The following is a 22551-nucleotide window of genomic DNA, read 5'->3' on the forward strand; positions in this document are numbered from 1 at the left end:
TTCTTATTAAATCTGCACAACTCCTGGAGTGATGGGGAACAGCTCAAGTTTTGTCTCTGCCACGTAAGTCATGTTTTATCTTGTAAAACTTTGAGTTGAACTATTCCATCCTAATTTTACTGTGCCCCCACCTTTGTTGCCCTGCAGTGCTTCCCTCCCCTCCCCCCCCTTTCATTATCTGAAAGACTGGGCATGGGATGGTTAGAAACAGTAAAAGTGACCTCTTTTTCTAAGGATGACTGTCCCCTCTAAAGTTGGGAGTGGATACCACAGAGCATTCTACTTTTAGCCCAAAGTGGAGGCTGGGTAAGAAACTCATTTTACACGCGTTTCGGTAGAGGGTGTAACAGGTAAGATTACTTGACAGGGGCACTTTTGGGGCCCACGTGCTTTGGGGCAGAGAAGGACTACAAAGTGGCTGAAGGGTTTGGTGAGCTTAGGTGGAATGTTGAGATTTGAATAAACCCTGTGAAGACACCACTCAAATAACTGGGGAGAAGGTCATACATTATTCAGGTAATTATGACTGCATTATCCTGATTCAGTGTACATGCATTTACATATGTAATGGCTTAATTACCATTTGATTCATAAATATAGCTGAGTGACATTAGATTTTAATAACAAATTAAGATTTTTTTAATAACAAAAAGAATACATGTTGACATAGTAGTTAAAAAACAGGTACCACGTTTAATGCTTTTGCGCCTACTGTTTAACAAGTCTGTTTTTTAATACATGTAGAATATGAACCAATTCACTCTAGTTTTTCAAATTATATGTTGTGAAAAGTATTCCTTGAAGATGTGAGACTTAACATTTCCCCCCCCCTCTTCAGTACTGTTTTTGTTCTTGTGTTTCGTATTTGGCTTTTTGTATTGACCACAAAGTGATAATTTACAATACAAGCCAAAATTGTCTTCTCTTTCAATCCAGAACCATATATATGGGGCCTATTGCTTCTCTGAGGAAATGCATAATCTGTGCATTCTCAGACAAAATGGCAACTGGCCATGCTCATTACATATTCCAATTTTTATTGGGATTTTCTATGGAATGTTATTACTGTATTGAAGCCATGTGAGGTGAAGCTTTGATAACTTCTTACTTTTTAAATTACGGTAAATTCTAACCTAATATTCAAACACTTTTGTATTCCACATGAAAAATGCTAAATTATACTACAGGCATTTAGAAAGTGTTGGCTGGAGGTGTTGAGTTCCTTAAGAATTTCTTTTACAGTTTAAACCATAAATACTTTTCTCAGTTTAATATTTGTATTATAAGCCTACCAAAGTGAACCCTTTGGAATTGTCTCTCTTTTTCTTCTTACTGTAAGTCATTTACAAACTGATTTAGTTTTCTTAGATGACCTAATCTGTCTCTTGAGAAATAAATAAATTACTCTGTGTTTCTAGTGGCTATACTACCTGAAATAGGGTTTTCTAGAGCCAGAAGCAAGTTATGTTGAAATTTACTTTGTCACAAGTTTGGATAATAAAAATCTAAGAGTATTAAAGTTTGAAGATTGAGATTTTCTACTGGGACCCTTGAAACTTGGAAGAAATTCAACCAGAATATCTACATTACAGTATAATCTTGTGTGGTAGGAAGATGGACTCTAGTTGACTAAGAATTCTTGTTACCTTATACATTTTGTGATTTCCCCCCTCCCCCCAAGCAAAGTTTTTGATTTTCCATGTATTTTGACGTGTGTAAACATTAATTGTAGTGTAAACTATTATACAACTGTCTTTGTGACTTTATAGGCAGGCAGATTTTGCTATTACTATTGCATACAAATGACAACTCATTTATGATCATACAACAGCATTAGTTACGTTTAATGATAGAAGGTTAAAGCATTCATCATGGATGTTAATTTTGAAAATGTAAACTATATAGTATTTCCAGGCATCTGAGAAACTATCTACTAAACAATCTAAGATTCCCACAGAGCTGTCTGGATTATTAAATTGTTGAAAATGTTGTCTTATATATCATAGAGCCATTTTCTCAAAGTAGAAGGGGAAAGGGAAAAAATTGATTATACCATTACTAGGCTTTTCTAACAAAACAGAAAGCCAAGAAAAGTATCCCTCTATATTTTTAGAAAGGCACTGATGAAGTCTTTGTAGACATGCCCAAAGTTTAAGAGAATTTCTTCAACTATCTAAACTCTCTAGAGATTTTTGTTCTCCCTGTTCACAACCAGTTGTATAACAGAAATACTCAATACTGTTTTCCTCCCAGTGTGTGAGTAAAGAATCATTGATTATGTGACTTGTTATATATTCTATTAAACACTAAAGAATAAAACATTCACTCCTTTAATTATTTCTCTTGGCTCCTGGGTATGGATTGGCTTACACACTAGTCTGATTTCATCTAAAGCGTTCTCTGAATACTGAAAATGCTTCCCAAATTGTTGTGGGGCCACAATTAACATTATGCCATCAGAAGAACTCTTCACTGGGTAATTGGCCAGCTGGGCCGGTAGTCAACAAGCTGTTTCCTCAGAGTTTATGGTCAAGAACCGCCTGTTGTCAAGGTGGTTTGGTACTTAATATGGAGGGAAAGTTTTTCACAGACATTTTCCCTCAATCTTTGCAACGTATGCAAATTATTTTGGACGTGGGGAATATAGGTAGAGATGACCTCTTAAACGTTTGTAGGGAAAAGGAAATGGAAACTGTGAGATAGGTCTTAATAAAAAGTACAGTTCATGAAGGTAAAAGTCTAAAGAATGTGGGTAGGTTCTGCATTTTGGATATAGGGGCGCATTCTTGAAGCATCTCCAGTTGTTGATGTCCCTCCTGCTAGAAAGCACAGCGCCTCTCAGACCGAGAAATCACTGAAGCTGGAACCAGGCCACCGCAGCCTGGGTCTGCTGGGTCCCGGCCCAGGAAGCTGTGGGCCGAGCAGGGAGAGTGAGCCAGGCTTCGCCTTTCCTGTTTGCTTTTGCCTGTACTTCCTCTCGATAACTTTTGTTTTAAAAGTGTGCTTGTATATGAGTATAAATAAACACATATACACAATTTAATTCGTGAAAAATTTAAGCACTACAAGACTAACAAGTAAATTGTCCTCCTTCAATAATCCTTTGTTTTTTCCCAGGGGTATCCAGCCAGTGGTATATCTTTATAGGGATTATATATATGCAAATATATGGACTTCTTGCCTTTTTTTTCTATTCCATAGAAATTACTCCTATTCTTTGCCTCCTTTTTCTTTTAACCACATATCCTAGAGCTCTTGGAGTGCATGTGGTGGGGTTCAGGGCGGTCTATTTCAGAACATACACTTTGGCCGGGGGATTATTTTGAGTTGAAGACAATTGGGACCCAACAGACTCAAGAAGAGCTTCTTACCTCTCCCTTAATTTCCCTGAAATAATTTAGACAAGGGGCCTATAGGAAGAAAGCAATTAGCAGAGAGAGCTTTTTCCTCTTATTAATGTCTTATGTCAATTTAATTATTAGATCAGCCAAAGAACATACAAGGGCAGAGAGTACAAGTTTTCCTGTCATTCACATTCATGGACACACATAGCAAGGATGGACCTCGTTTTATTTGATGGCTGCATGATATTCCTCATGACATGCCATTTTAGATGTGCTGTAATTTGTCTTACCAGTCCTTTCTTGGTAGGTGTTCACATTTCCAGGTATTTTGGTTCTAATCCTAAGAGTGCTTTATTGAATATCTTTATATATATATATATTAATATATCTCAGGCTTTCTTTTTGGATGAAATTGTTCTAAGAAAGAAATCACCTGCAGGTACTTTTTTCTTTAGGGGCTTGGAAACTAGGATTCACCTGCAGTTTTCAAGGAGATGGGGATGATGGTGGTATGAAATAACTCTAGAATCATTTAAATATACAAGCATGAAGTTTTATATAGATTTAATATTGAGGACAAGTCCCCCTCTCTTTTTTTTTCCTATTTCTGAAATTCCTCCTCTTCCATTCCTATTCTAGTTTTAAAAAAAATTAATTATGGCCAACACTTGTTTTTTAGAATATAGTACAGATAGTCCTCGGCTTACGTTGGACTTGACATATGTTGTTTTGTGGTTATGTCCCATCTCCTATCTATATATATAAAAAGCCAGCAGCCAGAACACCAGAAAGACTGGAACACCAGAAAGATGACTGGTTGCTATGATGCCCACTGCGACCAGCGAACTGGCCTGATCAGGGGGTGGGATCGGTAGGCCAGTCTCCCGCAGCCATTCCCCCCAACTGGGCCTGTCCCCAATGGGCCCCCACCACCCGGATTGGCCCACAGACCCTCCCCGCAGATGGCCCGCCCTTGATCACACCCCCTACCCCAAAGGGGGTGGGGCCAGCTGGCCAACCTCCTTCAGCCCCTTCTCCCACCTGGCCCCACCTTAGATTGTCGGCCCCCCCCCCCCCCATTAGGGGCAGGACTGGCCAGCCAGTGGCCTGCAGCCCCTCCCCAGGCCACCTACCGCCCCCCCCCCCCATCCCATTCAGGGATGGAGCCAGCTGGCCCAGTGCCCACAGCCCCTCCCCACAGCTGACTCCACCCCCAATTGGCTCCCACCACCCTAATCTGCCTGTGGCCCCTCCCCCAGTCAGCTCCATGCCCGATTGGACTCCTCCACCAACCTGGCTGCTCAACCTCCCACAGCCCCTCCCCTGGCCGCTGTCCCCCAATCGCCTCCCCCACCCCATTTGGGGGTGGGGGCTGCTAGCTAATGGCCCTTGGCTTCAACCCCCAGCTAGTCTGGCCCTGATCAGCCCGATTGGGGTTGGCTGGCCAGCCAACCTCCCGCTGTCTCCTCCCCCAACAGGCCCAGCCCTGATCCTCCCTGATTGGGGCCAGGCCCGCCAGACCCCGCCCATGCACGAATTCATGCATTGGGCCTCTAGTTTATTAATTAAAAAAAAAAAAAAAAAAAAAAAAGCTCTGTCATGTCAACATATGTACATATGTGCTTTATGGTTTTTTTTTTTTTGGTTTTTTTTTGATATATATATATATATATATATATATATATATATATATATATATATATATATATATATATTATTTATTATTTACCACAAGTAAAGGTCAGGAATTGTTATCTTTTAAATTTTTTTTTACTGTAGCTGAAACCGGTTTGGCTCAGTGGATAGAGCGTGGGCCTATGGACTGAAGGGTCCCGGGTTTGATTCCGGTCAAGGGCATGTACCTGGGTTGCGGGCACATTCCCCGGTGGGGTGTGTGCAGAAGGCAGCTGATCGATGTTTTTCTCTCATCGATGTTTCTGGATCTCTATCCCTCTCTCTTCCTCTCTGTGAAAAATCAATAAAATATATTTAAAATTTTTTTTTTTTTTTTACTGCTTCACTTCATTACTGCTCTGTATGTGCTCCATGGGAGTGATGTAGTTGCTTATGTAGGTGGGTTCCGAAAATTGCATTAGGTCACACCATAGGAACGGATCTCCGATGTAACCTGAGGACCTACTGTATATAAAGAGGAGACATAATGTATCCCATACTTCTTTCTGAGGCACCTCTTAAAGAATTAGAAAGAGATGGGAATCTTTAGGATAAATATGGAACATCATTCTGGAATATCAGGCTAATTGAGATTTGTATATATGAATTAGGGAATTATATCATGCACTTTTTAATGACTGGATATGTTCCGGGAAATGCATTACTAGGTGGGTGGTTTTATCATTGTGTGAACATCATAGAGTGCACTTACACAAACATATGGTATAGACTACTACACACCTAAGCTACCTGGTATAGACTATTGCTCCTGGTCTAGAAAATCTATATAGCATGTCCCAATACTGAATACTTTGGCAATTATAACACAATGGTATTTGTACGCCTAAAAATGTAGAAAAGGGCTTCTGGTCAAGATAGTGGTGTAGGTAAATGCAGTACTCTCCTTTCACAACCACATCAAAATTACAACTAATCTACAGAACAGTCATCATTCAGAATTGCCCGAAATCTAGTTGAACTGGAATCCCTAAGGATATAAAGAAGAAGCCGCATTGAGACTGGTAGGAGGGGCAGAGAGGTATAACAGGCTGGTCCCACACCACATGTGGCAGATAAAAATTGGGAGGAATATCTTGGTTGCATAATCTTCTCTGAGGAGGAAGGGTTCCCAACCCTACAACAGGTACCCCAGCCCAGGGTTCCAGTTCCAGGAAGAGAAGTCACCATAAATTTTGGCTGTAAAAACCAGTGGTGAGTGAGACAAAGGGCTGCTGGAGTCCCAGGCAGTTCCTCTTAAAGGGCCCACGCATGGACTTACTCAGACATACACCCTCTGAGTTCCAGTGCTAAAAAGCAGCTTGAAAGGCTTTAGTAACATACAGGGAATAATTGAATTGTCTGGGATAAAGGTAAGAGCTGGAGGGGCAGCTTTCTCCCAGATGGAAGTGCTAGAAGAGGCCATTGTTTTTTTCTGAGTTCTTCCTCCACAGAGCTGGCAGTTAGGTGCCAAATCTGAGTCTCCATAAACATGGTTCACCCTGTTCACCCTGTCCTGGTGATTTCCTGAGACCTGCCCCAGCAACTTGTGGGCCCACACAATCTATTACCAGTAGTATTTCCATATGAATAGACTGTCTTGGCTCATGCTTCAGAATTTCCTAAAATTTCTCAAAAAAAAGTAGCATCTTGCCCTGTACCTCTCACCAAGTGGCCCCAAGCCCAGCACTAGTAGCAGTCAGCCTTAGCAGCATGGCCTCTCCTGGACACCTCTAAGCCCAGCACAAGTAACAGCCATCTGCAGATAACTTTATAGATCATTCCAGATAATCCTGGGCAGAACACAGGCAGTGGCTGATCTTGGCTTGCACCTCTTAGCCAGCCCAGAGCTAGCACACCTGGTGGATAGCTTCAGACCACATCAAAGCACCACCCAGCCACCTCCACAAGCAATAGACTAAAGGGCTGGGCTCAGTGGGCAGCAGAACCTCTCTGAATTAAGTCCTGCTCTGTGGAGTGGGTTTCTATAAAGCTGATTCTCCACTGTGGTTGCAGCCAGTCTTGTAGCCAATGGACCTTGGAGTACATCACTCCCATTGATGTGCCAACAGTGATCAATGCCCAACTACCACAGAAGGGTACCAGTACACAGACCATGTAGAGGGAGGTTCACTCGGAGAGTCCAGCATGGGTGAACAGGGAGGTTGTGTCTCTGGATTCTACACCTACTACATAAGTCTAGGAGACATAACATCTCTACTTAATACATAGAAACAAATATAGGAAAGCTGCCAAAATGAGGAGACAAAGAAACACATCTCAAGTGAAAGAATAGGACAAAACTACAGAAAAATAACGAAACAAAATGGAGACAAGCAATCAACTAGATGCAGAGTTCAAAACACTGGTTATAAGGATGCTTCAAGGGAAGCGTAGATGGACTCAGAGAAAACTTCAACAGCATAAAGAAAGGACATGGATACCATAGAAAAAGCCAGTCAGAAATGAAGGACACAATAGCTAACATGAAGAATAATTTACAGGGATCAACAGTTGAGTAGGTGAAGTAAAAAATAAAAATAGTTATCTATTATAATAAAAGTGTAATATGCTGATTAGACTGGATGTCCTTCTGGATGTCCTTTCGGACGACCTTCCGGACGAAGCCAGGGCTGTGAGGGAAGCCCGGGTCCTGGGAGAAGGAAGGTCTATTCTTGCATGAATTTTGTGCATCGGGCCTCTAGTTGGAATATAAGGAAGCAAAACACACTCAATCAAAATAGCAAAAAGAAAAAAGAACTCTGCCTCCCCTCTCCCACCCCAAAACGAGAATAGTATAAGGAGCTACGGGACAACTTCAAGTGTATCCAATATTTGCATCATAGGGGTGAAGGAGAAAAAGAGCAATAAATTGAAACCTATTTAAAAAAATAATGACAGAAAACCTCCCTAACCTGTCATGCGGTTTTACATGAAATTTGTGTGCAATAATATAGGGAGCACCTTGTTTCAATGAGGAACTCCTTTCTCCTGTTAATCTCTAGATCTCGTCAAGAGATTTGGAGTCTTTAGTGAGACCTAGTCAATTGTAAGTACTTTATTAGCTCACTGGTTCCAATGCATCAAGAATCCTGAAATAACAATGCAGCCTTTTAGCTTCCAACAGTCATTAAGTGAGCCCCTAATATACAATATTTGAGACATAGCCCTCTCCTTCTGGGTATGTTTTCCTTTCCTTAAACAACAGAGAGCAAAATTATGAACTGTAGGTTAAAAGGGCCTTTATTTCTGGAACAACCAGTTATCACAGAAAACAGTATGGTTGGGCCTTATACATTTTACAATACATGTTTGGAGTTTTATGACCATTCTCTTTCCTCCTGCAATTAATAAAAATACATCTAATAATTACTAAGAATGATTCCCCTCCTCCCCATTTTTCAAAGTGAAAAAGATGAAGCATAATAATGGCAAATTTTAAAAGTTTCTGGACTTTTCCTTTATGATAGTGACTGATAACATTTCTGAAGCTATTTATAAATTACTCCTCATTGATTCATTACTATTCTCCATGCTAATACTTTTTGGGTGAGTGAGGAGAAGAACCCAAAGCAAGAGTAAGCTCTCATTTCTGTGTACAGAAGAAAAAGGAAGAAATATCTTTTTTGTTCAACCTTTATCTTTCTTCCTTAGAAAGCATTGAGTAAAAATCACAGGGTAGAATGCGGAACCTGAAGGAAATGAAAGTAGAAATTGAGACTCCTGGGTGACTTGGGTTGTTTGCTTCTACTTTATGTATGGTATGGTCTTAGAATTAGTCTTCATTCATTTTTGACATCTATTTGTGCATTCATAGGCAGGGGGAAAAGTGCCTGTTTCTTTATATTTGCCTTAAAGCTCAGCACAGTGCCTAGCAAATAATAGATCATTAATAAAAACTTGTTGAATGAATGAATGCTCATGTTAATTAATCCTTTTTTCTGTATTAGGAAGAAAAAGAACTAACTTAAAATTTGCTCTTTATTGTTTTGTAACACTACCAAGAATCAACAATTCTTTTTTATATATAAACTAGAGGCCTAATGAATGAAATTTGTGCAAGAGTAGGCCTTCCTTCCTCCAGCTGCTGGCACCAGCTTCCCTCTGGCACCCAGGACCCAGGCTTCCCTCCAGCTGCCTGCAGTCACCCAGGAGCTGGGCTTCCCTCTCAGCTCTGGCTTCATTCAGAAAATTGTCTAGTCTAATTAGCATATTACACTTTTATTACTATATACTAGTGGCCTTGGGGTGGGGGAGGGGTCTGCCAGCCTGGCCTGTGCCCTGTCACAGTGCCGGAGCCCCATGACCCATCGCCCCAAAGAGGTAGGCCGCACCCACCCATCCGTGGCTCCTTGATGAATTACCCCAAAGAGGTAGGCCGGAGCAGGGGGAGGCCTATGGACTCCCAGACTGGGCCACAGCAGAGCCTGTGGACCCCTGGCACAGGCATGCAGAGAGGCCTCTCTGCTGTGACCCCACCCTTGTCCCCTGATGCTGCAAGTCCCCGCCCACCTGTGCCTGCTTCGCACACAGCCTGCTGCTGATCAGTTGTTACCGTGACAGCATCCCAACCAATTTGCATATTACCCTATTATTAGTATTTCTCGGAGAAATTATGACTGTAGTTTCAAAAATAAATACAAAAAACAACTATCCTTTTTTTTCTTTTTTTCTTTTTTCTTTAAAGTCAAAGATTGAAATGAGACAAACTGATTTGGGTATTTTTTCCCCACATAGTTATTAGGAGGTAGCTGCTTCAATGCCTAAAATGCTTGACAATGTTTTGATTTTGTGATGGAAGTCAAGTTCACTGACAGCCATATTATAAGCTTTTCTCTGGGTCTGTTATTTGTTATAGAGTTTTGAAAATATTAACTGGAAATTTTCAAGAGGTGCCTCTTAAGAGTTGTAGAAAAGAAATTTGATCTCCCTGAAATGCTGGAGTATACTGTTCCAAATATTCTGCTGGTGAGAGTTGTGGGTTTTTTAAATGACAGTAGCAAGGACTATTAAATAAATAAATAAAAAATGATCTGTGCAATGATGCTCTGACTTTAGAAAAGCAACTATGTTTCTTTTCTCTTCTGCTTAGAACCATGTGTTTTCTTATGTATGTATTTATGTATGTATGTATTTAATCTTTATTATTGAGAGTATTAAGATGTACCCCCCATTTTTTCCCCTCATTGCCCTCCACCACCTGGATCCTGCCATCCTCAGGCCTTCACCACTCAATTGTCTGTGTTCATGGGTAATACATATATGCATCTAAGTTCTTTAGTTAATGTCTTCCCACCTCCCTCCCTCCTTCCTGTTGAGATTTCTCAGTCTGTTCCATGTTTTCATGCCTCTGGTTCTATTTTATTTATTAGTTTATTTTATTCATTAGATTTCTTATTCATTTATTTTGATTTTTAGATTCAGTTGTTGATAGATATGCATTTATTGCCTTTTTATATTTTATTGATTTTTTAAAGATAGGAAGAGAGAGGGATAGAGAGTTAGAAACATTGATGAGAGAGAATTATCGATCAGCTGCCTCTTGCACACTCCCCACTGGGGATGTGCCCACAACCATGGTATGTGCCCTTGACCGGAATAGAACCTGGGGCTTTTCAGTCCGTAGACCGACGCTCTATCCACTGAGCCAAAAACGGTTTTGGCTATTTATTGCCATTTTATTATTTATATTTCTTCCTCCTCCTTCTCTTCCTCAAGAAGATCCTTCAACATTTCATGTAATATTAGTTTAGTGGTGATGAACTCCTTTACTTTTTCTTGTCTGTGAAACTCTTTATCTGACCCTCAATTCTAAAGGACAGCTTTGCTGGGTAGAGTAATCTTGGTTGTAGGTCCTTGCTATTCATCACTTTGGATATATCTTGCAACTCCCTCTGTCCTACAAAATTTCTGTTGAGAAATCAGCTGAAAGTTGTATGGGTGCTCCCTTGTAGGTAACTAACCACTTTTCTCTTGCTCTTAAGATTCTCTTTGTTTTTAACTTTTGGCATTTTAATTATTATGTATCTTAGTGTGGACCTCTTTGTGTTGGTCTTGTTTGGTACTCTCCTGAACTTGTATGTCTATTAATTTCAACAGGTATGAGAAATTTTTTGTCATTATTTCTTCAAATAGGTTTTCAATTTCTTGCTCCCTCTATTCTCCTTCTGGCGCCCCCATGAAGTGAATATTGGTACCTTTGAAGTTGTCCCATAGGCTCCATACACTATCTTCATATACTTGGATTCTTTTTTCTTTTTGCTATTCTGATTGGTTCTTTTTTATTTCCTCACATTCCAAATAGCTGATTTGATTCTTTTTTCTTCTTCTTTTTACAGAGAGGAAAGGAGAATGATAGAGAGAAACATAGATGAGAGAGAAACATCGATCAGCTGCCTCCTGCACACTCCCTACTAGGGATGTGTCTGTAACCAAGATACATGCCCTTGACCGGAATCAAACCTGGGACCCTTGAGTCTGCAGGCCGACGTTCTATCCACTGAGCTAAACCGGTTAGGGCTGATATGATTCTTGACATCTTCTACTCTACAGTTGATTACAATGGTAGCGTAGAAGATGTAAGTTATTCTTCATTTCAGTTAATGTATCCTTCATTTCTGACTGGTCCTTTTTCAAGTCTCACTAATTTCCTTGAAATTCTCACTAAGTTTCTTGAAGCTCTTATTTAGTACTTTGAGCATTCTTATAACCATTGTTTTGAACTCTGCACCTAGTAGTTTGCTTTCTTCCATTACATTTAGTTCCTTTTCTGGAGATTTCTTCTGTTCTTTTATTTGTGACATATTTCTTTGTTTCTGAATTTTGACTGCTTCCGTGTGTTTGTTTCAGAACTTCGTGTTTTCAAAGTATAAGTTCTCTCCAAGTTTATGTCAGAAATACAGCTGTTAGGTCAAAGTTTTGCCAACTAGATCTGAGAATGTTAGTTGTAAAATGTGTGCAAGAAACAGCAACAATGCTATAGATTGAATGTTTTGTATCCAAGTACCCCGATGTGATGGTACTTGGACATGAGGCCTTAAATTATAAGGGTTGGACCCTCATTAAATGGAATTAGTGCCCTTATAGGAGAGACTCCAGAGAGCTCTCTTATTTCTTATTCTATGTAGATATAGAGAGAGACATCCATCCATGAATCAGAAAGTGGCCCTTCATTAGATGCTGCATCTGCCAGCTCCTTGATCTTGGACTTTCCAGCTTCCAAAATTATGTGGAAAAACTGTTTATTATATAAGCCACTCAGTCTATGGTATTTTTGTTAGAACAGGCCAAAGTGACTATAACAAAGTTTCACAACAGTGAAACTTCATTATATTGTTGTTCTATTGCTCCTTTATAATGTATAGTTTCCTTCTCCCAGTGTCTTAAAAGAATTCTCAATAAAGTTTTATGTAATTTAATTCTAGAATTTAGTCAATTTGAGGAAAGTAAGGGAAATCAATACTTTTGTTTTAGTTTCTGTATCTAACAGATGAAAAGCGTCTTGAGCTTGAATCTTCTGACCTTTGTCTTTAACCCAGTCTATTTTATAAACTAAGACATAACTGATAAATCTATCAATTACTTCCCAGTTAAAAGGACAATATTAGCTTTCACTTAGCTACAGGACATTAATCAGAAATTGACATTAGCCAAGAAAGAACAGAGAGAAGGGAGTCACCAACTCTTTTAAAATTGCCACACACTATAGTGAAGAACTATGGAAAGCTTACTATTTAAGTGTGACATGGCTTTTCTATATAGGGAAGTTTTATAACTAGGGCTAGAGTACTATAAAAGGAAATTGATCTGAAGATATGTTTCATAATTATCACCACCATTAACTTCAGTCTTTGTCTCTCAGAAAATGAGTGTCTGTAGTTCTTATACAAAAAAAAAAAAAAAAAAAAAAAAAAAAAAAAAAAAAAGAAGAAACATTTTTCCTAATTTTGAATTTTGGACTTTTGTGATTGTTGGATAGTATGCTATATTCCAAAGAATTTCCATGGTCTTTATGAAATATACTAGAGGCCTGTGGACAAAATTTGTGCACTGGGTGGAGGGTCCTCTCCAATCTGGGACCCCTTGGGGGATGTCCGACTGCCTGCTTAGGCCTGATCCCTATTGGGCCTAAGCAGGCAGTCGGACATCCCTTTCACAATCTGGGACTGCTGGCTCACAACTGCTCACCTGCCTATCTGATTGCCACTAACCACTTCTGCCTTCCAGCCTGATCACACCCTAACCACTCCCCTGATTGACGCCTAACTGCTCCCCTGCATCCCAATAGTCCCAACTGCCCTCCCCTGACATCCTGGTCACCCCCAAATGCCCTCCTCTGCATATTACCTCTTTATTAGATAGGTTATTTTTTTTCTTTAACATATTGGACAGTGTACCTGCTATGGTCTTGACAAACCAGTAAAAATGTAAACCCAAACTAAAAGTGTCATAAAATAAACTCCTTAAACAGGAATTTCATGAGACCTTGGAAAGGTGATAGCATGTAGTTGTTTCTTCCTTTTTTCTTTCTTTTTCTTGATGCTTCATCTTTTGTCCTTTCTTTTCTCCTTTTATTCCTTTTCTGTCTCTAATCACTCTGCTGGGGGCAAGGGAAATTCCAAGGCTATAGGTGTGTGTGTGGGGGGATCACTCCATGGGGGGGAAGGCCCTTTGTAGGCTGACACCCAGGCTGCACCAGGGAAGGGATAGCTCTTGGGGCACAGCTGCCTCCCAGGCCTACACCCCCCGGCTGTGGATGGGAGCTGATCACTGTGGGGAAGAGAGGAAGGGAGGGGATAGGCATTTGGGGGCCTCCCAGCCCCACAGCTCAGGCCAAGGCTAGGAGCAGATTGCATGTGGGGGTGGGGCAGTAGGAGGTGAGGGGGCTGTGGGGAGGGTGCTGCCACTGGCCAGGCCTATGGCCCAGGTCACAGCTGGGACCTGATCTTGCCAGGGTGTGTGCCACCTTCCAGGCCTATGGCCCAGATCGGGGCTGAGAGTGGATCTCAAGGGGATGGGGGGAGTTGCATGCAGCCTCCCAGGCCTATGGCCCAGGTTACAGCTGAGAGCTGATTATGCCAGGGTGCCTGCACATGTGCGGTGGCCTCCCAGGCCACTTCCCGGCAGCACCTGGGAGCTGATCAAGCAGGGGTGCGAAGGGGCCTCCCAGGCCAACAGCTGGGGCCTTATGCTGCCTGCTCTCAGCGGCAGCCCTCCGTGGGCCTGAGAAACTGGGCACTGCCATCTTGTGTCTATGGGCACTGCCATTTTTGTTGTGGAGTGATGGTTAATTTGCATATTACTCTTTTATTAGATAGGATACAGCTAAAATAAATGTTATTAATAAAACCAGAACTAAGAGAAGCTAAAATAAAGTTTATTAATAAAGCCAGGAATAAGTGAAGTTAAAATAAACTTTACTAATAAAGCTTTAAGAAACGTCTATCTTCCTTTGTAGTTAATACTTTGCATCTATTAAACCAAAGACAGTCTATTGTAAAAGCTAAAGGCTTAAAAATAGCAACTGGATGAGCATACTTTTGTCTGAATATAATTTATTCAATGTCCATCATATCTTTTAAAGCAAGAGACAAGCTGGGGGAAGTATATTTGTTAAAAGTAAAAATTTAATTTTGCAGGTACAAATACATACTTGTCTCATCAATAACCTGTACTCTATGTACTATTCAAGGAAACCAGAAGCTGTTTGCATATGTTAAGTTCCCTTGGGCTGTTGCCTGAGCTGTTGAGGAATAGTTAGTTATGCATTGAATATAGTAGTGGGAATGTATGAAGCATAACTATGAAAAGATAAGAATTCTCTTTCTATATATGAAAGTTGAATTCATAAACCTGTATAGATGCTATCCTTCAATCATTATGGTAGACTTTTCATTTATTTCAATAACAACCACATGAAATTAACTTAGAACATTAAATAGCACATTATTAGTAGACAGTAGGGAGGTAATATCTACTAAAAATTGTCGAAGTTGGAAAAGATGAAAAAATTTGGAGATGAATGTTGGTGATGGCTACACAACAATAGGAATGTACTTGATGTTTCAGTACAAGACAGTTAAAATGTATATTTTATCACAATAAAATTACTATGATATTAGCCTGGCTGGTGTGGCTCAGTGGCTGAGTGTCGACCCAGTAACTAGAAGGTAACGAATGGGTTCGATTCCCATTCATGTGCCCAATCAGGGCACATGTCCAGATTTCAGGCTTGATTCCCAGGGTGGGGTGTGCAGGAGGCAGCCTATCAATGATTCTTTCTCATCATTATTTCTCCCACTCTCTCCCTCTCCCTTCCTAAAAAAAATTATATGAATTTAATGAAGATAACATGAGAAATATAGAAAATTATAAAGAGAATAAAAATTCTTAAGTAAACCTACCAAAAGTGTCATTGAAATCACCTCTAATTATAATAAATAGCTAAGGAAAGTCACCCCTTCTGATTGTGTGATGCCAGTGATGTAAATGCTCAAACACATGAGCAATTCTTCACTTGGATGAGTTATGAATCATTCAGTAAAGTCAGTCTAATAACTCTTGGTGATCTTTTAATTTCTTAAAATTTGAGAATATGTGTTTGTGTCATTATGTGATTAAATTTGCATTATGTGAATTTTCTATTTTTGATGCTTCATCCCTCTCCATTAGCTCAAATAATTAAGAGTTGCGTCTCAAATGAAATTGAAATGAAATTCCACGCAATTTGGAATTTCAAAGGCTTTGCAAGATCATTATAATTCCCATTACACAACTGGGAGGAAGAAATGAATACTTGTTCAGGAAGGGTAAGTATGCTTAGAGTCAGGAACCAACTTAGCATTTCTAAAGTTAAGAAAGGTTCTGCTAGATGTGTTAGATCATGTGATATAAGGAATTCCCTTAAAAGGACCGAAACTGAAACAAGCCATAAAGGTTATGCTGAGAGGCAAATGAATCAGTCTGTAGTGAGTTCCTTTCTGGGCCAACAGTTCTTTTGAGTCCCCATTTCAATGTCAAACAGTTCCTTATGTGTACATGTCAGCCATGGTATTTCAGATCTGGTTGGTTGACAAATTGTGTTGATACAGTAGGGGAGGGTGGGGGCAAAGGGGAGATATCAACCAAAGGACTTGTGTGCATGCATATAAGCCTAACCAGAGGTCATGGACAACAGAGGGTGGGCATACATGGGGAGGGGTTTGGGATGGGAATGGGGGGATGAGGACAATTATGTGACACCATAATCAATAAAGAAATTTTTTTTTTAATAAAAAGGAAGGTTCTGGCCTATGTGCTCTCTATTAGCACTCTCATTGTTATATAAATTAACTTAGTGCTTACAGGGCTTATCAGATAAGGCCAGTATTTATGGGACAAAGGTATGTAATGGAGAAATCATACTCTATCGTCTGCAATGGAAAGATTAAGAATGATGAATAGACACGAAAAATTGTGTTAGCTGCTTTGGAGCTGGTATCATTTGGAAAGTTGAATCAAAGCGGAAGGTTGCTAACTCAGGAGGAAGAAGATGCCTCAGAGTAACACAGATTGTAAACTTGGGTGAAATTGAAACTAGAAAGAATGTATATATCAGATGGCAGAGGGGCCAACTCCACTGAAACAGTTCAGGAGATTAGACAAATAGATGGAACAGTGGTTTTCAATGGAGTGGGGGGATGGAAATTCTTCCCCCTTCCCAGGGATAGTATGGCAATGTCTAGAGACAAGCTGGGGGAAGGGAGACTGCTGGTATCTGGTGAGCACAGATCAGGGACGCTGCTAAACATCTTATTAATGTACAGCTATAGCCTCCCACAACAAAGAATTATTTGGTCTTACATGGTGATAGTTCTGAAGTTGAGAAGCCATGTGATAGGAAGAAGGATGGCTAGGAGGGCAAGGGCAGAGTCACAGTAAGGCGTTTGGTCCAAATGTGAATACACGTTTATGTCACAGAACTGTGTTGAATGTTATTGAGTTCCAAGAGGAGAAGATTAAGTGACATTTGTGCAGATTTGGGATGGATTAAAGTGAAATAGGGAAGTGGTGGGTGTGTAGGTAGACTCTTGCTAAGGTATTTCTGTCATCTTGCTGGCTGTTCTACTGGCAGGGCTTAGACCTCTTCTCAAGGCTACAAAGTTTCAATTATAGAAGGTACATGAACCCCAACAGAAATGGTGGCAGCTGGAGTGAGCAGGGGGCTTGGTTTGGCTCCAGGCTACAAAGTTTCAATTGTAGAAGGTAAATAAATTCCAGATACCAGGGCCTCTGCTTGGGTTGTCGGGGGGCGTGGCTGGCCTGCAAACCACCACAGGCCCCTCACCCAGGCTGCCCCATGCCCCAAGGGAACCCCCACCCTGATCTGAGATACCTTTTAGGGCAAACCAGCTAGTCCCACCCATGCACCAGGCCTCTATCCTATCTAATAAAAGAGTAATATGCAGATTGACCATCACTCTAACACACAATATGGCTGCCCCCATGTGGTCAAAGATCCTGCCCCCATATAGACACAAAATGGCTACCACAAGATGGCCAGCAGGGGAAGGCAGTTGGGAGGCACCAGGCCTGCAAGGGAGGGCAGTTGGAGGCGATCAACCCTGTAGGGAAGGGCAGTTAGGGGTGACCAGGCCAAAAGAGGAGGGAAGTTGGGGGCCAAAAGGCTGGCAGGGGAGCAGTTAGGCATCTATCAGTCTGTCAGGGAAATAGGGAGTGATCAGGCTGGCATGTAGAAGCAGTTAGGTGCAATCAGGAAGGCAGGCAGGAGAGCAGTTGGGAGCCAGCAGTCCTGGATTGTGAGAGGGATGTCCGAAGTCGAACTGCCCATTTAGACCCAATCCCTTGAGGGGTCCCAGATTGGAGAAGGTGCAGGCTGGGCTGAGGGACACTTCCCTACCCCATGCACGAATTTCATGCACTGGGCCTCTAGTCTATAATAATAAAAGCGTAATATGCTTATTAGACCAGACGGCCATCCAGAAGGCCTTCTAGACAAAGCCAGGGCTCACAGCCGGCTACAAGGGCTGAGGCAGCAGCTGCAGCTGTCAGGGCCGAGCCTCTGGCATGAATTTCTTGCATTGGGCCTCTAGTGAATACATGAAACAGTAACATAGTCATTTATTATAATTATCCTGGATCATGTACTGTGTGTGACTGTATGTGCTATACTCTTTTTTAAAAAAATATTTTATTGATTTTTTACAGAGAGGAAAGGAGAGGGATAGAGAGCTAGAAACATCAATGAGAGAGAAACATCGACCAGCTGCCTCCTGCACACCCCTATTAGGGATGTGCCTGCAACCAAGGTACATGCCCATGACCGGAATTGAATCGGGGACCTTTCAGTCTTCAGACCGACGCTCTATCCACAGAGCCAAACCGGTTTCGGCTGTATGTGCTATACTCTTATACAAGTGGTAGTGCAGTAGGCTTGTGTGCACCAGCATCAGCACAGACACATGAGTAATGCATTGCTTTACGCTGCAACTCATGCTGGCTGTGACGTCACTAGGCCAATGGTCAGCAAACTGCGGCTCACGAGCTACATGTGGCTCCCGAGCTGCTGTTTGCCGCTGTGTTGACTAACGAGTTTGCTGACCACTGCCCTAGGTGATAGGACTTTTTCAGCTTCATTAAAATGTTATAGGACCACCGTAGTATGTGGTATATAAGGTCCATCATGAACCAAAACATTGTTAGGTGGTGTATGATTGCGTAAGAATGAGAAAGACAGTATGAGAGGAGACATGAAAAGCCATCAAATGAGAAGTTTCTTGGAGAAAGTGCCTACTTTTCTCTACAAGTAGCTGGTAAAGGTAGCTGGTCTTCCCACCTGGCCTGCAGAGTGGCTCTCACAGCCTTTTCAGAGGGGTATCCTTTATCTGCCTCTCCCAGTTTGGAAACCTTCCTGAGAAAACATTCCTTTCTAGTAGAAAGAGAGCAAGAGTGAAAGCATTCTTTGTCTGCAGATCCCTGGGACAGCTTTGAAGAGACTGAGTAAATGACTGGTAGTGAGAATCTGTTCCATTTTCATTTGTCTCTGGCAGAGCCTGGTGGCAATTTAATATTCTTTATTATTCTTTTACATGCAACTTCCTTCCTAGCTTATGATTCCTGTCAGAACTGTGTATTAGTAGCCATTAGTCATTTTTCTTGGGTTGCCCTATAATGCTTCAAAGGAGGGCTGGTGTACTTCAGTAATTTTGCTTGCAATTTGATTTGCGTTCTCTGGAATCCCAATTTAGTTTCATCAGCACATTTCAACATACAACAGCTGGGCCCCTGGATGGACTCATTTACATACATTAGCCGCTGAGAGCCAAGCTCCAGCGACCCAGAAGATAGCCTGATATTTTCTGGGAGCTTCACCTAATTTTTTTTTTTTTTTTTAGAAATAAATGCTGCCTCTCTATTTGTAATTGTGTCCATGACAATGTCCTGTGAATGATTAAAACAAAACAAAACAAAACAACACCCCAAAACTGTTGGTTTTCAGACAACTTTTAACCTAAAATGCTTTGATAAAAAGCCTTGAAATATAATCAGAGGGTATGTTCTGTCCTACTCCAGAGTCAGGTAAGAATATTGTCCCGTCCCACTGATACCATCATAATAACCTGGCTTTTGATAACAGGAAAGGAGCAAAGGGGAGACTAGAGAATACAGGCATGCCGTTCATATAGCTTTGCCAGGACCCTGAAGTTAACAACCTCCAAGTCTGTTTCCTGCAGATTGCTGGGGGGAAAGACTAGACAAAGGCAGGTTAGACATATGCCAGGGAAGGTCTGGGTGATGTGGGAAGATGCTTACCTGTCAGTCACACCTGGGAACAAGTCAATGGGTAGAATAGGCCCAGTGACTGCAGGGGTGTGAAATTTGAGATACTTAAGTCCTGAACAAAGGAAGTTCTCTCTCTTGCTCTTGGCTCTCTGGCAGGCCTGGCTTATCGGGCTCACATGGCCTGCATTCTCCCAGATGGCCCATCGCTATGCGGATGCCACACAATGGACTAATGGACTTGAACTGTTCTGAGGCTACAGCGGACTCAGCTCCACCCTGGAAAGGAAACCCTGGACACTGGCCCCGCTTTCAGTTCTGCTCAAAGCCCCGGCTGCACATTTTCTAGGACTGGTTTCAGGACAATGAATGGGACTTTGCAAACGAAGGGATATAATTCTGTGTAAATAAAAACCAGTCATTCTCCCATGCCAGTCTTAGAAAATTCCTTTTCTCATGATATCACAAGGACCTCATTCTCACTAGTGACAGAGTAATTATGTAGGGGGCAGAAATAGAATAGTGGGGGCTAGTTATAATTATAAAAAAATATTAATCGTGCTCTGTTAACTGTGATTGTTCTGTTCGGATTAGAGAAAGCACATTCTAACCTGGCTGAGAGTTGGATGGCTAGGACAGGAATCCAGTCCATGTTTTTTTTTTCTTTTTCTTTTTTTTTTTCTTCTGAGAACTGCCTGCCATCATGGAAAGATGAACTACTTTGTTGCTGAAAGTCTGGTCTCTGAGGGCAGGACATTTATTAACCTCCCTCCCCCACTCCCAGTCTGCATTGCCTGTAACCTGTAACCATTATACTTTACCTACTTCCGCATGCTTGTAATTCCTACTTTCCCATGTAATTTTTGTCTGTTCTTTCCTCTACCCAATATAAGCAGTTGGCTTACGGGAAAAGGAGAGCAGAATTTTGTGCATGATCTACTGCTCTCTTATACCGCCAGCATTATTGACATAAATGCTCATCTATGATTCAACTCTGTCTCTGCTTCATTGGCTCAAGTTGTGACAGGGAGCCCAGACTCAGGTTGTCCGGTTTCAATTCCACCCACCCACTCCTCTGGCAACACTATTATAAATATTATTATTATTATTAGGTAAATGGTAGAGGAATCAGCTTCCTAATTGGCCAGGGTTGGCGAAAGGCAGATAATCCACTAATCCATAAACATCACTGTGACTGAGACGCTGAGCATGGCTCCGGACAGTCACGGCACGAGAAGGACATTGTGTAAGGCTTGTGGAAAGCTTGGAATTCTCTTCACCATTTCCTTTGCTTATGTTTAAATTCTTGGACTGTGGTCTTGGTTTGTGTGGTAGGCTGAAACCAACTCCCTCAGAGATATCTCCATCCGAATTCCTGGACCCTGTAAGTATGATAAAAGTATCTTTACAGGTGTTGATTGAGTTAAGGATTTTGAGATGAGATTATTTGGGTTATCCTCGGGGGCCCTAAAAGCCATTGCCAATGTCCTAATAAGAGATAGGCAGAGGGAGATTTAAGCACAGACAGAAGAGGAGTAGGCTTGTGACCACAGAGGCAGAGATTGGCCACAAGGCAAGGAATGCTGCAGCCACCAGAAACTGGAAGTGGCAAGGATAGGATTTTCCTAGGGCCTGTGGAGGGAACGTGGACTGCCAGCATTTTAATTTTAGCCCAGCCAAATTGATTATGGACATCTGGCCTTGGGACTGAGTGAATTCCTGTTGTTTCAGGCCACCACGTTTGTGGTGATTTTTTATATAGTTATAGGAGACTAATAGAGTCTGTAAAAGGATCTATCCTGTGGTCCTTGGACAGGTTGTTCAGTTATTCTAGTATATCAATGTCAGTGTTTTGTTTTTTTCCTGGAGATGAATTGTTAATTCTCTTGATATTTTTCATTTGGTATCTCATTTATGATCCATTTATTCTACTGAATCCTGACTCTTTGGGCAAGCAGGGAGCAGTAAGGTAGGTGAACAGCAGAATCATTTGATCTGCTGAAGAGTTCCTCAGACATGGGACAAAACGTTTGTGAACAAGTAACCTGGAAGACTCAATATCCCAGGAAGGAGAAAGAATATTATCTGCAATTTATTGAACATTTATTAATTTCATCATTTCACTCCACTTTCCAGTTTCTATGAGAGAAATAGACCCACTGTATTTTATAAATATAAAATGTGTTGTACAGGATACCTTAGAATTGGATTACACTTTATGGAATGGCTATTGGTATGAATTATAGATTGCTATGATTATAAACTGAAGTGGGGAAATTCAATCATGAGATCCTATTCCCTTTGGCCAATAGCAGAATACTGTAAGACTTCACCTACACTTTCTCTGTTGTTATTTGGCTGGGATTCACTGGGGTCAGTTCATTAGGAGGCTCTGTATAATAGGTATCCCTGAGGATAATGTGAGGCCTTGGGGGAGTCTATTTCCATACAAGTTGTGATGTCCGGTGAAATATTTCAAGAAAAAAGCTAATGGATTTTTGGTTTTAGTGAAAGATCCTAGAAATATGGATGAAACAAACTTCTGGAGATTTAAAAAATGTTCTTTAGAAAAGCACTTCATGAGTTTTTCTATTATGAAATTAGAAAACATAACCTTGTTTTTTAAATTTTATAATCATTGATTCCCTCATATAACATTAATTGTTTTTAAAGAGGACAAGTTAGAACATAAGCACATTGGAAAAACTGGACGGTTTTCTTTTGCAAAGAATTCTAATATGTACTATATGTGCCAATG

At 41.1% G+C, this 22551-nt stretch overlaps 1 long non-coding RNA gene across 1 annotated transcript in view; it reads left to right on the forward strand.

Moving 5' to 3' along the window:
• LOC311620111 overlaps nucleotides 1-22551 on the forward strand; it is a 59490-nt gene that overhangs the window by 6098 nt on the left and 30841 nt on the right. The window lies entirely within an intron of this gene.

This window comes from Pipistrellus hanaki, assembly GCF_964339955.1.
Source record: "Pipistrellus hanaki genome assembly, chromosome: 3".
Lineage (NCBI taxonomy): Eukaryota > Metazoa > Chordata > Mammalia > Chiroptera > Vespertilionidae > Pipistrellus > Pipistrellus hanaki.